Below are 14,678 nucleotides of genomic sequence, written 5' to 3' on the forward strand. Positions count from 1 at the left end.
AACTCGCTTAAAAACAAGCGTACTAAAAATATTACAAATAACTAGTAAAAATATAATACAAATCAAAAGTAATAACAAAAATCGAGAAACAAATCACAACTCACAAGAGAGTGATCCCCGATCACTCCTCTAGTGAAGCCACATCTTCGGGCTCAACCTCCCCAACATTTACATTAGAAACTACAGTACCAAAGACGTATCACATTTAAGTAACAATCCAAACAACCTCAAGATAAAAATACATTTATGCAATAACCAAATGCATGAACATGATATCATATGCATATGTCCCGAAAACCACATTTTCCACGCACGCCAAAATCTCATTTTGGCTCAAAAAATCCAATCTTACTATTTTTCCAGAAAATGGCCCATTAACCAAACCATCAGAACACTGTAGGTGGGAATTACAGGCAAGACTCTATCACCATCCCTACACGTGCACTGTAGGCGGGAATCACAGGCGAGACTCTACCATTGTCCCTGCTTACCACCATCCCTACAGTGACTCTCTATCAAACCGTTCAATCAGATCATTTCAAACACATCTAAAATCCTTTCTCGTATAAAACCCAATTTCCAAATATGCACATGAACATGCATGCAATTATACGAAAACTCAGTTTTCCTTTTCCAACACATTTACATGCATGCACCATGCAATGCTAATGACAAGACAAATTATCCAATAAACCCAACATTATCCAATCATAAATAACTCCATCCTTAAATCCATTTGACCCCCGACTCCTCGAATTTAGTCCGGCACAACCAACTAAATCACAATGTATTGTTAAAGCAAAAATATATTTAAATCTTAAAGGAAGTTTGAAAAATATTTATAGTGCTTTAAAAGAATTTTTGGAGGATCAATGAGCTGCTAAAGGTGGCAGAAAAGCAACGTAACACTACAAAATGCACTGTGACCATGGGTCACAAAATACCCACTTTGAATGGGAACAAAGTAAGACTTGGAATTGATAGGGAATGGCTTAGATGTGGTAGTGAAGCTAGTGGAAGTGATGATTGGCCATGAGTAGCGGTGAAAACGGCGGTGGAAGTCAAAAATGGCCAAAACAGAGTAGAAGGGAGGAGCTGAAAACGGGTGGGGGAGCTTGCCGACCGGAGGGGAAGAGAAAGAGCCGGGCGGTAAGGGTCACACCGGTGAGCGGTGGAGGGCTGGAGTAGAAGAAGGAAACGCGTGGAGAGGGAGAGATGGATGTCTTGCGCGGGGAGAGAGATGAGGAGGGGAGAAAAGAAAAAGAAGAAGAAAAAATAAAGAAAAAGAAAAAGGAAGAGAAAGAAATGAGGTCCAATCCTCACAACTTGGGTCATTAAACTGATCTAGCGAAAATTATTTTCAAAACAGCAAGTTAAATAAAATAATTCAAATGCAGTGATTAAATAAAATATAATAATAAAATCTAAAAACACAATAAATTTTAAAGCCCAAAAATAACTAATTTAAATTAAAAAGAAATTAGAAAATATATAATAATAAATAGCAAGAAAGCACGTTAAAGTAATTTCACCACTTAAAACTCATAAAATAATATTGCAACAATCACGTTTAATTTAAAATAAGAAAATCACTAATTATAATAATTTAAATAAAATTACTCAATAAAAATATACGTAAAATGGGGATATCACATCCTCCCCCCTTTAAAATCAATTTCGTCCTCGAAATTTGTGAAGTCAAACATCAGTGCCAAGCAGGATAGAAGTTACAACTCAGAACACTTGAGAAAACATACCATCAACTATTCCCATACAAGCATGAGTAATGCCCTCCCAAATTTACTCCTATAGGCGATTCCATCATACTTGCATTAGTCTCCCAGTGACCATCACGTCTAGTACTCCAAGGGCAACCATATAATCCGAAATCTCTATTTCCACAAGAACCTTAATACAACACCTAGTAAATTCCATTAATTATTATTTTCCTACAATACAGTACTAACCTCAATCAACTCCTATGCTATAACCTATAAACATTCATTGTATTCCACCTTTGGTAACCTAATAGCCACTTCAAAGTAAACCATCAATAAGCATAAATTGCACAACCAAATGATTAATCTCCTATTAAAACTTCGAATCACCACTAATTTTTCAAAATCAGCACAAAATTTGAATACTTAATTATCTCCAAAAAATCACACTTTCGTGCGCACTCTGATGACTCGCCAAAATGCAAAAAGACTATGTCCTCATAAATTAACACCTACCAAACCACTTCTTCCAAGCCAAAATGAAAAAAGGACATGTACTCTCCAAATCCATACACTCACAACTATTACACGTCCTTAGTCAAAACCAACACTTCTCCTACTTACAAGTGATTCATTCCTATCATATTCATCATCTAGATCTATATCCTCGAAATTAACAAGAATCATCTACTGAATCCACACCATCTATTATCCTCAAACTTGGTATAGATCAATCCTAAAACCCGCCACTATAACCTCGGGCTATAACAATTATTTTCTTGAATTTGATCCAGATCTTTGATCCTTAGAGAATTACACAACCTAAATCAATACCTTCAATTCCCAAATAAATATTCTACTTCAAATTTTCTATATCCATCATTCAACTATGATCAATCCCATTTTAATGGTTACAGCCTAATCAATCTCCAAAATAATTCAAACTAATACACCAAGCCTGCGAAACTAACTACGCCAATCTCATTATAAATCAGTCCTTCAAATCTGCAATCCCAAAACCTTAAATTATGCAAAATTCATTTTCCAGAATATGTTAGATTGATGAACTTATATCCAATAACAAAACAGTCGACTCTCAAAACTTAAAAATCTAAAAACATTAAATAATAACAAATCAGTTCCTAGGTCTGCCAAACCTTAAACTTTTGCAGAAATTTCCATAAAATCTATCCTTGAAGTTCGTTGAACTTACAAACTACTACGCTATAAACCATTTCATAAACTTCATGAAACCTAAGACCTCAATTATCTTACTTCCCTAAGAGATCACCCAGATCATGCCATTTCCTTCAAGCCTTGATATTATAAAAACAAACCACATGGCTAAGTGTTCAGGCCTACAACACTAACTGCTCAAGCCTAAAAATGGTATTCTTGATAGTATCATCTTTCTGCCATAGCGTAACCCTTAACCCTATTTTACAACTCAAAAAAATTAAAATATGATATCTTGAAATATGTTGAACCTAAGGTTTCAAGTTTTGTGTAATTATATATCTACACATGAATTTTGATGATAACAAATGAATTCAAAGAATAAAGACGTCTCAACCTCAAGTTGTCTACACAATGGAGTCAAACACATCAAGAAAACAAGCATGAGCAAGAAGGGAACAAGTTCACATTAAAGTTATAGAGTAATATCACTACAAGAAATATTAAGGTTCCCCGGGGGGGGGGGGTTTCGTGGCAAAAAGCTAGTTTTTGGCGGGAATATTATTTTTCCCACAAGTTCTGCCCGTGGGAGTCTCGTGGCGTATAATTCGCCGCAAATACTTCCATTTCCCATGATAACTCTAATCGGTGGGGACTAAACGTTTTTATCCACAGAATGTTCCGTGGTTAAATCATGGACACTTCATCGCAAAAGGCAATAAAATTGCTATCAATATCATGGGTAAAACAGATAATGCCACTAAATTCACTCGTGGGAAAAGGTATAATTCCCAACAGTACAACTCATAGGCAATGGAGTAATTCCCATCAGGGCAATCCTTGTGCAACGCTATTATTCCCATAAGTGGTACTCGTGGGTAATGAAGCAAATCTGCCTTAAAAATTCGTGGGTAAAGGGGCAACAGTGACAAATGAATTTTGTGGGGATAATTATTACCCACTACTTGTTTTGTGGCAAATAAGCCCTGCTCCATGCATATATTTGTTGATTACCCATGATTGTGACGGTGGGAATTACTTAATTTCCATGAATTAAGTGCCGTGGAAAAAACCTTAATATATTGCCTGAGAAAGAGTTTTTTTTTTTCCCCACAAAACTTCACTCCTAGGCAAAAAACTTTTTCCATGAGAAATACCTTTAGGAAATGTGTCGAACTTTTAGTGGGTGATTAGGATTAGGATTAGGAGATGGGCATGTGAAAGTGAGGGACATTGTTTTTTCTTTTTCGTTTGACAAGTGGCTACAAAATTGGCCCTTTGTGTAGCAGTTCTGACAATCTGTCTAAGGGGCTCAAAATATAGGATGTGTGGGTTGATGGTTCATGGGATGAAGAGAAGCTTGCAGAGCTCATTGGCTTGGAAAAAGCTGGGGAGATTATGCAACAAACAGCGGTAGGGAGAGATGGGCATGATATTATGATTTGTAAGCATGCCATAGATGGATGCTTCACGATGAGAAGCACCTGGGATTTAATTCATGTAAAAGGTGTTGAACATCCTGAATTGGATTGGATTTGGCATCAATTGCTACCAAAGAAAATTTCTCTTTGTATGTGGAAAGCCAGGTTCGGGGCATTACCGGTCGACAATCGAATTCAATCCTTGGATATTCCTAGGGTATCATGTTGCGACTGTTGTGCAAATGGTGATGTAGAAACACTAGATCATGTGTTGCGATCGAGATTGATAGTGTCTCAAGTGGGGGCCATGGCGTCGACAGCTCTAGGTGTTCCATGGATGGAGGGGAGCTCATGGTGGGAAACTGTACAAAGTTGGTTTGCATATGCCAAAAAATCCAGCTATCGAGGTATTTTACTTGGCTTGTTACCTTCTATCATTTCTTGGAGACTATGGCTAAGGCGATGCAAAGCAAGGATGGAAGGAACATAGGAAGTGGTAATGGGAGTGTGATAGCTATCAAGGTATGGATTCAGAATTTATCATCTCTTTTGGTTCAAAAATGGGCTATATCGTCCACTGACAAAGCCATCCTCAAGGCACTTGAGGTGCCATTCGTTAATTATCAAAGAAGACCACCGCGTCTAATTCATTGGAGGAAACCTACACATGGATGGATAAAGTTAAATGTTGATGGTAGTTGTCGTGGCAACCCAAGAATTAATTGCAGTGGAGGGGGACTCCTACAGGACCAAAATGGGAATTTTATTTCTACCTTCTCTTCTCATTTTGGGCATGGTACTAATAATAAAGCGGAATTACGTGCCTTAATTGTGGGTGTTGGTGTTTGTAAGGAGATGGGTTTCACATAGGTGGCAATAGAATGTGATTCAAGCTTGGTGGTAATTAATTGGTTAAAGTGTCAAAGCTACTCGATTTGGTACTTATGGGACTATTGGGATGAGATGTTAAATAGTCTACTCGGCATCCATTTCACAATTGAGCATCAATTCAGAGAATGAAATTGTCTAGCAAATTTTCTTGCACGTTTGGGAGAGCAGGGTCTCAATATGAGATTCAATTCATTTGTTTCTTTACCACGTAAGCTAAAAGGCATGATTCGTTTAGACAAGATTGGCCTTCCTCACATCATAATCTAGTTTTGGTGTGGTTTATTTGAAGTTTTTAATTAGGCCTATATAGTTTATGTTTCTGGTTTTTTACTAGGCATGTTTAGTATATTTCTAGGCATGTTTAATTATTGTTTTGGTTGTTTTTAGTTAGTTTTGATGCCTGAGATGGTTTTTATTCATTATTTGTAAATCACACGTGTTCTGATTGTTACCATGGTATTCCTCTGTCATAAGTGAGGGTAATCAATAAAATTGGGGTACCATCCTCTTCCTAAAAAAAAAAATGCCAACAAGGTAAACTGATGACTGAGCCTGGAGCTCCACCTGCCACCGAACAAAGACATTTTGTAACGCACTGGATACCTTCCCTCTGGCTCTTAGATCTAAAAGTAATGGCTTCTTTCGACATTATCCATAGCTAATTTGTTAGCATGATCATATTTAAGTTTTGTGGCCAACGCCTTTTCCTTTGACATGAAATCCCAGTAGTGGTCTAATGTTCATAGAGAAAAGTCATAATTAGAATAATCCTAATGGGTTTCAAAATGGACGTTTGTTTTATGTGGAAGGACTTTTTTTTTTTGGTAAACCCTTCAAGGGTGATATTGTATTAAGCCCTCAAAACAGGGGAGGTAACCCGTATACAAAAGAAATCAGTCCAATCGATTTACAGGTTTTGTAAAAAATAAAAAATAAAAAATAAAGGCCAAAACAGAGGGGCTCAACATTTCATAGCAGGGAGGCCTATTCTATCTAATTTAAGGATGCCTTTAAGAACATGGGGTAAGTCCTCAAACTGCATCCACTTTTTGGGGACTAAACCAGTCTGCAAACGAGCTAGCAAGTCTGCAGCAGCATTGCACTCTCTGAAGACATGCCTTACCACCACATGCATGCTTGAAATTATACCTTGTATCTCCTCCCAAAAGTCCTCCAGGTACCAAATTCCCAATCATTCTTCTCCATCCAGCACACCACTAGCAAAGCATCTAGTTCCACCTCGACCTGCACTAGACCAATTTCTTTGCACATTCTCAGACCATGCAGCAGAGCCATCAATTCTGCCTAGTTGTTTGTGTCGTGCCCCAATCCTACTAAGAAGGCCAACATTAGTTTCCTTTGATCATCCCTAATAACACCTCCAGTCCCCATGCGCCCTGGGTTCCCCAAGCAACTTCCATCCATGTTTAATTTGCACCACCCTAGCCTCGATCTCCTCCATTTCACCATAATTGCTTTTTCCTGTTTTGGGGCTTTACATGGGATCGATAGTGCATGCAAGAATTTCTCATCATCTAAATGCATTTTGTTATCAGCTTTCAGTCTAATTCCAACCCAGGAGATTGCAGTCTTTATCGATTGCCAAAGGGACTCTACTGACATTGCTTTCTATTCCATTCTTGCTTTGCATCGCCAAAGCCATAGAGCCCAGGTTATGATCGGTGGGATGCAACCAATGAGACAACCTTTTTGAGATGCTCTGGCTGCACGTCTGAACCAAAGTTACCCCTTTTCCTTCCATGGTTTGTTCGGGTCATAGGTCATGCCCACCTGAGCTGAAGCTCTTTTCTAAATTTCTTTTGCAATATTTTCAGTTGCTAGCACATGGTCTTGGTTCTCCACACTCCCCTCTGCACAACACTCACATGTTGATACCATGGGAATTCCCAGCTTCCTAACTTTATCATCCATGCTAAGGTAGCCATTTATCGCCTTCCACATGGTTACCAAGTATTTTTTTGGAAGAGCCGCATTCCAAATCCAGTCCGACCGGGCTAATTTTGGAGCTATGACTCAAATACATTCCCAAGCACTTTTTACTGAAAAATTGCCATTCACATTTGCAGTCCATACTAGAAGGTCTGCCCCTTCTTTTTGTTGTCCCAAGTCGTTTAGGATCTCTTCCAATTTATCTTCTCCTACAAGGCTCCGTAACAAATTTACATCCCAGCCATTATCGATCCTACATTCCTTCACTTTGAGATCATGCCTCTAGGTAATAGGCCCCTCCTCCACTAACGGGCCTTCTCCAACCCCATGATCCCGCCAAAAGGAGATGTTTCCTTCCCGGATTCGCCATTTTGAATTACTAATTATTTTCAGCATATTTCTCATAATGCCTTTCCAAAAGTTCGACCCTTTATTTTCCTCTACCAAGGAGATGTATTTGTTTTTTACGTACTTAGCTTTGAAGAATTGTGCCCACACCGAGTTTTCTGTCACTATTTTCCATGCAAACTTCATGAATAGAGAACTTTGGATTTCCTTAATTTTCTGAAATCCCACCCCACCCTCCGATGTTGGTCTACACAATTCTAACCATGCTATCCATTTCCTTTTTTATTTTCCTTTTGAGGAGCCCCAGAAAAAGGTGCTCATGAGCTAGTTGATCTTACTGATGATTGATTTTGGTGCGTGCACTACCGAGAGTAAGTGTATTGGCATACTTGCCACCACCTATCGCAATAGCAATATCCTCGCCCTGTTTGATAGAAGCCTATGCTGCCAGCCTCCTAGTCTTTCCCTCATCTTATTTAGAAGCTCGTCAAAATGAATCACTTTGAGTCGGCCAGAGACTTGAGGAACGCCCAAATATCTTACTGGGAAATGGCCTTCCGAAAATCCTATTCTATTCAACATACCCCTTCTTCTGCTCATGTTGATGTTTTTTGAAAAGAATATGGCTGATTTCTCCTTGCTTACGCTTTGTCTTGACCAATCTTCATATTGTTGAAATATATCCCTGATATTTTTAATCGACTTATAGCTCCCATTAGCAAATACCATGATGTCCTCCGCATAGAGCAAGTGAGAGATTAAAGGCACTCCCCTTGGGTGGCTGAATGATTCTATTTTTCTAGCTGCAAAATTCTTTTTCAGCAACCTGGATAATACTTTCGACCAAGATGAATAAATAAGGGGACATCGAGTCTCCTTGTCGTAACCCACGGCCACAAGGGAAAAAGCCTTACGTGCTCCCATTCATTGCCACCAAGAACCAAGGAGAGGAGATGCATTGTCGGATAATCCCATAGACCTCTCGAGAGAAACCGAAGCAACTCATGACGTGTATAAGAAATTCCCAATCTATACTGTCGTATGCCTTTACCATATCTACCTCAATAAGTACATTACCTCCATAAGCCTGTTTGTTTATTTGGTGGACCATCTCTTGGGCTAAGGAGATGTTTTCAAAAATGCTTCGACCTGGAAGGAAGGCACCTTGATCTTGCGAAATCAGTCTACCAAGTATAGGGGACAGTCTCTTAACAATGATTTTTGAACATACCTTGTATATCACCAAACACAAGCTGATTGGCCTGGAGCTTTCGAAGCCTGTAGGATTTTTCTTTTTCGAAATTGGTACAATGTGAGAGGCCGAATAAAATTTTGGAAGAGGAGCTCCTCTAAAAAATTTTGTGATAGCTTCCACCACATCCTTCTCAACACACTCCCAGCAAGATCTGTAGAAACTCGAGCCAAATCCATCTGGACCCGGGCTACTATCTATTGATATTGAGAACATCGCCTCTTTTATTTCTAGGCTTGTTGGAAGCTTCGTGAGAGTGAGATTTTCCTGATCCAAGACCTCTTTATTAATAAACTTTGATAGGTCAGGAAGGTCCCTTTGTGGCCTGGCTTTGAGAAATTTTCAAAAATAATTTAAAGCACCCAGGTGGATGTCCTTTGGTGACTTGAGGATTTCATCATCCCTAAGTCTCATCTCTTGCACTAGAACTTTTGAGTTTGATGTAAAGGGCCTAAAGAATTGTGCTATGGCTTTTCCTTTCTCTAGCCAATTTAGCTTTGCCTGCTGCGCTAGACTTGTTTCTTCCCTTTGGTTCCATACGGCCAGCTCTTCCTTGGTAACTAGTAGTTCCAACTCTATTTCCTCAAAGAATTGTTGTTGTAGCTGGTGTTCTAGGCTCTCAATTCTCCTTTCCAAGTTTTCTATGTGATTCTTTGTCCTTCCGAATACATTAGTGTTCCATTCTTTTAGTGCCGCTTTTAATTTTTTTAATTTCCCTGCCAGTCGATTGAGTCCCAACTCTTCCAATGGTTGCTGCCAATTCTCCTGAACTAGCTTCCTGAAACCGTCATGCGAAACCCACATCTGTTGGAATTTGAACGAAGGCTGGGCCATATCTTGACTCATCTGGTTTTAGATCGATAACCATGAGAGCATGGTCTGATGATGTCCTTGGAAGATATTTACACCTTGAATCTAGGAGGAGAGCTATGACCTTCACGGTCATCAGGCATCTATCTAATCTTGCCCAGCTTCTTGATAGTCCCATCTGGCCATTACACCAAGAGAAGGCTCTCCCCAATAACTTCATATGTCTTAGCCCCAATTGTTCAATAAATTCGATAAATTTGTCCATTGCCGCCCAAAGACGTGGTCTTCCCCCACGTCTTTCGTCATCTCCACATATTATATTAAAGTCCCCCAATCCTAGCCACAGTGCGTCTTGCGGGATATCTTACTGTAATGACCTCCATAGCTCTCTTCTTTCCTGGTATTTACACTTTGCTTACACTAGCTAGAAATGTAGAAGTTGCTCAATTGAAATCAAAACCATTACATGTTGGGCACTATCATTTAATATGGAGACCTGTAAATCGTCTCCTCCATAAGAGCCATAATTTCCCACCCATATTTTGGTTCAAGTAAGAGGAGATCAATTGTAGCCTTCTTTGTAATCAGTTCACCTTGACTTCTTTGACAAATGGCTCTGCTAGGACTAGAAAATTTATTTTATTTCTTTTTACCAACTTTTGAAGTCTTCTTCTTGATGTTCCCAACCCCCTTATGTTCCAGAAAAGTGGCCTACACATTATAAATTCAGTCGTAAGGGTTTGCTTGGCACCATGGTGGAGCTTCTAAGTTTTCTTCTATTCTTGTCTAACTTGTTTCCTGGCTGCGTATCACTTTCTGATGGGCAGTCCTTGAATTTTCCCACTTGTGTCTCTGTGACCCCTTTTGGATCTGAGAGAAAACCTCTATGAGATCCATTTTCCTTCTCTCCTAATTCTATTGTGGCCATCTCCTCCATCTCTAGAAGCGTAGCATTTTCAACTACTTCCAAGGCTAGTTCTTGAGCTGCTGACTCTCCCGTTCTTAGAAGACCACTAGGTAGCTCTCATTTCATTTGGCATGTGTCCTGCACAACGGTTGCCTCCTCTACAGACCATTGATCCACCTTGTTATTTTCAATCCATTGACCCCATTCCCCTTCCTCCCCCACTACTTCCTCAATCTCAACCTCTCCCTGCTTAGTTTCCTCCACTCTCGACGGCGATTCCTCAGCCGCCTCCACTTGTAGGACCTGTGCCTCTACGATCCCAATGCCAATATCATCAGTTCTAGTATTGTTTTGCCCTCCCCATTATTTTCTTCTCTGTTTGCGTTGATTATGCCCTTTAGTTTTTCCACCTCCTTTCTTTTGACATTGTTTTGATTCTCCTCTTCCTTTTTTTTTCCTTTCCCCCTCCTTTTTTCCTCCTTCCAACCAGTGGCAGGTTCTGTCATTGTGTCCTTGGACCTTGCACTTTTCACAGTAAGTTGGAAGGGTCTCGTATACGATTTGCACTTACTGACTAGTTGGCTTTTAAGGGATTCCAATCCAAATCCCATGAAGGGGATCTTTAGCTGCATCCATTTCCACGTACACCCGCGCCTCATCAGTTCTGGTGGCACATTTAGTGGTGTTATCTCAGTGTACAAATCTTCCAATAGGGGTAGTGATGTTTTTCAAGAAGGACTCATGGTAAAAATTTGGTGGGAGTTTCGGAAGTCCAATCCATATTGGGACTAACGACAGCTCTTGATATTCATTAAACTCTGGGTGCCAATGGAAAGCTCTATAATTTACCCCATTAATATTTGTGGCTTCCCTAGACAGAGCCTTCAGAAAATAGATTTTGTTGGACAGTTTGATAAATACATTTCTAGGCCTGCGTATAGCTGAAACCATAGGTTGGGACCCCAAACCCCAACGACTTCTAATGAATGAGCAAATGGCGTCTAAGGATAGGCATTGCCTTATAAATTTCATCACCATTTAGAACTTGAAAAGTTTTGCAGATCTCTCAATTTCTTCCCTTGAGAAAATGATACAGACTTCACCATCTATAATTTTAGATGGTCTTAAAGGTACAAAGACCTCTGAGAGAGGCTGTGGGGACTACACTACCAGGTCTGCTGCTTTCTGCTGGCCCCCAGCCGTCGCCTGTGAGCCCAGCTGGCCCGTGCTGGCAGCCATGAGAGAGGCAAAAAATTTCATCAAAGTTCTAACCTAGTAGAGCTCTGAGGGTACGATGGTCATTTTTGAGGCACTATTTATGTGGAAGGACTTGATCAGTTCAAAACCGTGTAAATGCATGCTTGGGTATTAATTGCAATTTGGCTTACCAAGAAACTTCCCATGCACGCAACTTCATTTAAATTTGTACTTGAACAAAATAATTAAAACAAGTTTGGGTATTGATAAAGAGCTTTCTCAAAAGAAATAAGATGCAAGTAGGCTTACCAATCATATTTGTAATGCATGTTTGTGCATCAATTTGAATACTTTAACTCCAATGGTGGTGCACGGGTTTCGCATTTGTTATATGCGGATGATTTGTTGATTTTTGCAAATGGTGGTAAGGGTTCTATTCAGAAGTTGATGGGGGTGATCCACAAGTATGAAAGCTTATCGAGATAGCTGGTCAATCCAAGTAAGTCTTCTATTTTTTTCTCCTCAAGTATTCCTTATGATTTGAGAATACAACTGAAGCATATTTCAGGATTTGTTGAAGGTGCATGGCCTTGTGTGTATTTGGGGATCCCGGTTCATGTAGAAAGAAAGAGGTTGCATATGTTTGAGTCTTTATTAAAAAGAGTGCAAAAGAAATTGGTAGGATGGAAGTGTAAGTTACTCTCTTTCAGTGGTAAACTCATCATTCTTAAACATGTTCTTAATAGCATGCCCATCCACTTGATGTCTGTGTTGTCTTTGCCGAAAGGAATTGTTGCTAAGTCGAAGAAAATTTTTTCTAATTTCCTTTGGGGTTCAAGCGGGGATGTCAATAAAAGGAAATGGGTGTCTTGGAGGTGTATTTGTTTGCCGGTAAAGGAAGGTGGATTCGGGATTTGGGACCTTTTGGAGGTTTGAAAGTCTTTGTTTATGAAGTTTGCTTTGAAGCTACTTATAGGTGGCTCTCTTTGGTCATATTTTTTCTGGAAAAAATATGTGGGGGAGAAGCCGCTTGCCTTATTTGGGGCTGGGTTAAGGGGATCTTGCTTTTGGAAAGAGATTTTACAGGTGCTGCCTTTGCTCATTCGAAATTTGCAATGGATAGTTTGGGAGGGCATCTTAAATTTTTGGTATGATAATTGGCTTGGTGATGGACCTATTGTTGATCTTCTACCAGTTGTGGGGAATCATAACTTGCTTGTCCAGGATTTATGTGCTGGGGTGGGTTGGAAGTATGATGAGGTTCAGACATTGGTTGATGAGTATATGTTCCAGAGAATTATTCAACAAATGTTCGTGTTCTGAGGGAGGGAGGGGGGGGGGGGGGAGGGTATGCTGGTTTGGAAGCACGAGGTAGATGGGGTTTTTACTACGATGTCGGTTTTGCAAATTATTTGTTCACGCAGTAATATGTGTCCCTGGAAGAAGTGGCTTTGGCAAGATCATGTCCCAAAAAAAATGTCTTTTTTTTTGTTGGCAGGCACGTCAAAATGCTATTCCTGTTGATGCCACTATTCAACAGCTTGGGATTCCAATAGTTGCTAGGTGCCATTGCTGTGTTGCTAATAAGGTTGAGACATTAGACCATGTGTTTTGTGATGGGGAGGGATCAAGGAAGGTTTGGGATTTTTTTGCTGCCTGTTTTGGCATTCGACTACCTCAGGCTCGAATAGAATATATGGTGGTGTCAGGCTTCTCTAACCTCACAAGTTCATTGGCTTCATGGTATTATTCCTATATTGATCTCTTGGGCTCTTTGGAAAGCTCGATGTGCAGCACGGATGGAAGATACTAAATTTGAGTCGAAGGGCATTATTCGAATGGTAAAAGGTTTTATTTTAGATATATCGGGGTTCATGAAAACATTTAAAGTAGTGGGGGATCATGATTTGGGAGTGTTGAGGGAGTTTAATTGTCGTGTTATGCTGACTAAAGTTAAAAATTTGAAGTTGATTGCTTGGGCTCCTCCGATAGGGGGAATCTCAAAGCTCAATGTAGATGGTGCGTCCCTTGGGAATCCTGGGATGATCGGTGGGGGAGGTGTTGTTCAGGACGCGCATGGGTAGGTTCTTGGGGGTTTTGCTTTTTCATATGGTTAGGCTACAAATAATATTGTTGAGTGTAGAGACATGCTTGATGGGCTTCATCTGTGTCAACAGCTGGGTTTGCAAACTGTTTTAGTAGAGTCGGACTCGAGTGTGGTGATGGGATGGTTTATTTCGGGGACTTGTAAATATTGGTATTTGTGAGATTTTTTGGACAAAGTGCTTTTTCTCATATCCTCGATGAATATTCAGTTTAAGCATGTGTTTAGAGAAGCTAATATGGTTGTGGATTTTTTAGCTAAAGATGGGACGAGTGGAGGGAATTGGGATTTTCTTGGTGAGGACTTTCGTTTGGGTAGATTGAAGGGGCTTATACGTACAGATAGGTTGGGTATTCCTTATGTTAGATATTACTGGAGACAGTTTGAGTATGTTTGTTTGTTGTTCCCATGGTATTTCTCCGCCATAAGTGAGGGTTTTCTTAATAAAATTGGGAGAGTTACTCATGGACAGGTACCTTCGTCTTTTTTTTTTTCTAAATGTTTGTGCATCAATTGATATTATTAGTGTGGAGAGATTGAAAAGTGTTGGAGTGGGTACATGACGTGATAAATCTTTAGTCCTCACATGTCAGGAAATTAATTTAGAACGTTCCTAATGGATATTAGATATGGACGTTTGTTTTAAGCGAAGCGACTTTAGTTCAAAGCCGTTAAATGCATGGGCAGTGCAAGTTGGCTTACCGGCCAAGAACTGGATTGATATCAATATTGCATATTAATCGTAATTTCTCTCCATTTTGTGCTGTTTTTTGCGTTTATATCGTTTTTTATATGTCTATTGGACGCTGGCATGGCTGCAAAACTTACCCTAAACTACACTTGTTTATACCATTTAATTACAAATTTAATTATTTTTTTTAAAAACAAACTTCTAGATCTAACA

This window comes from Carya illinoinensis, chromosome 15 (assembly GCF_018687715.1).
Source record: "Carya illinoinensis cultivar Pawnee chromosome 15, C.illinoinensisPawnee_v1, whole genome shotgun sequence".
Classification (NCBI taxonomy): domain Eukaryota; kingdom Viridiplantae; phylum Streptophyta; class Magnoliopsida; order Fagales; family Juglandaceae; genus Carya; species Carya illinoinensis.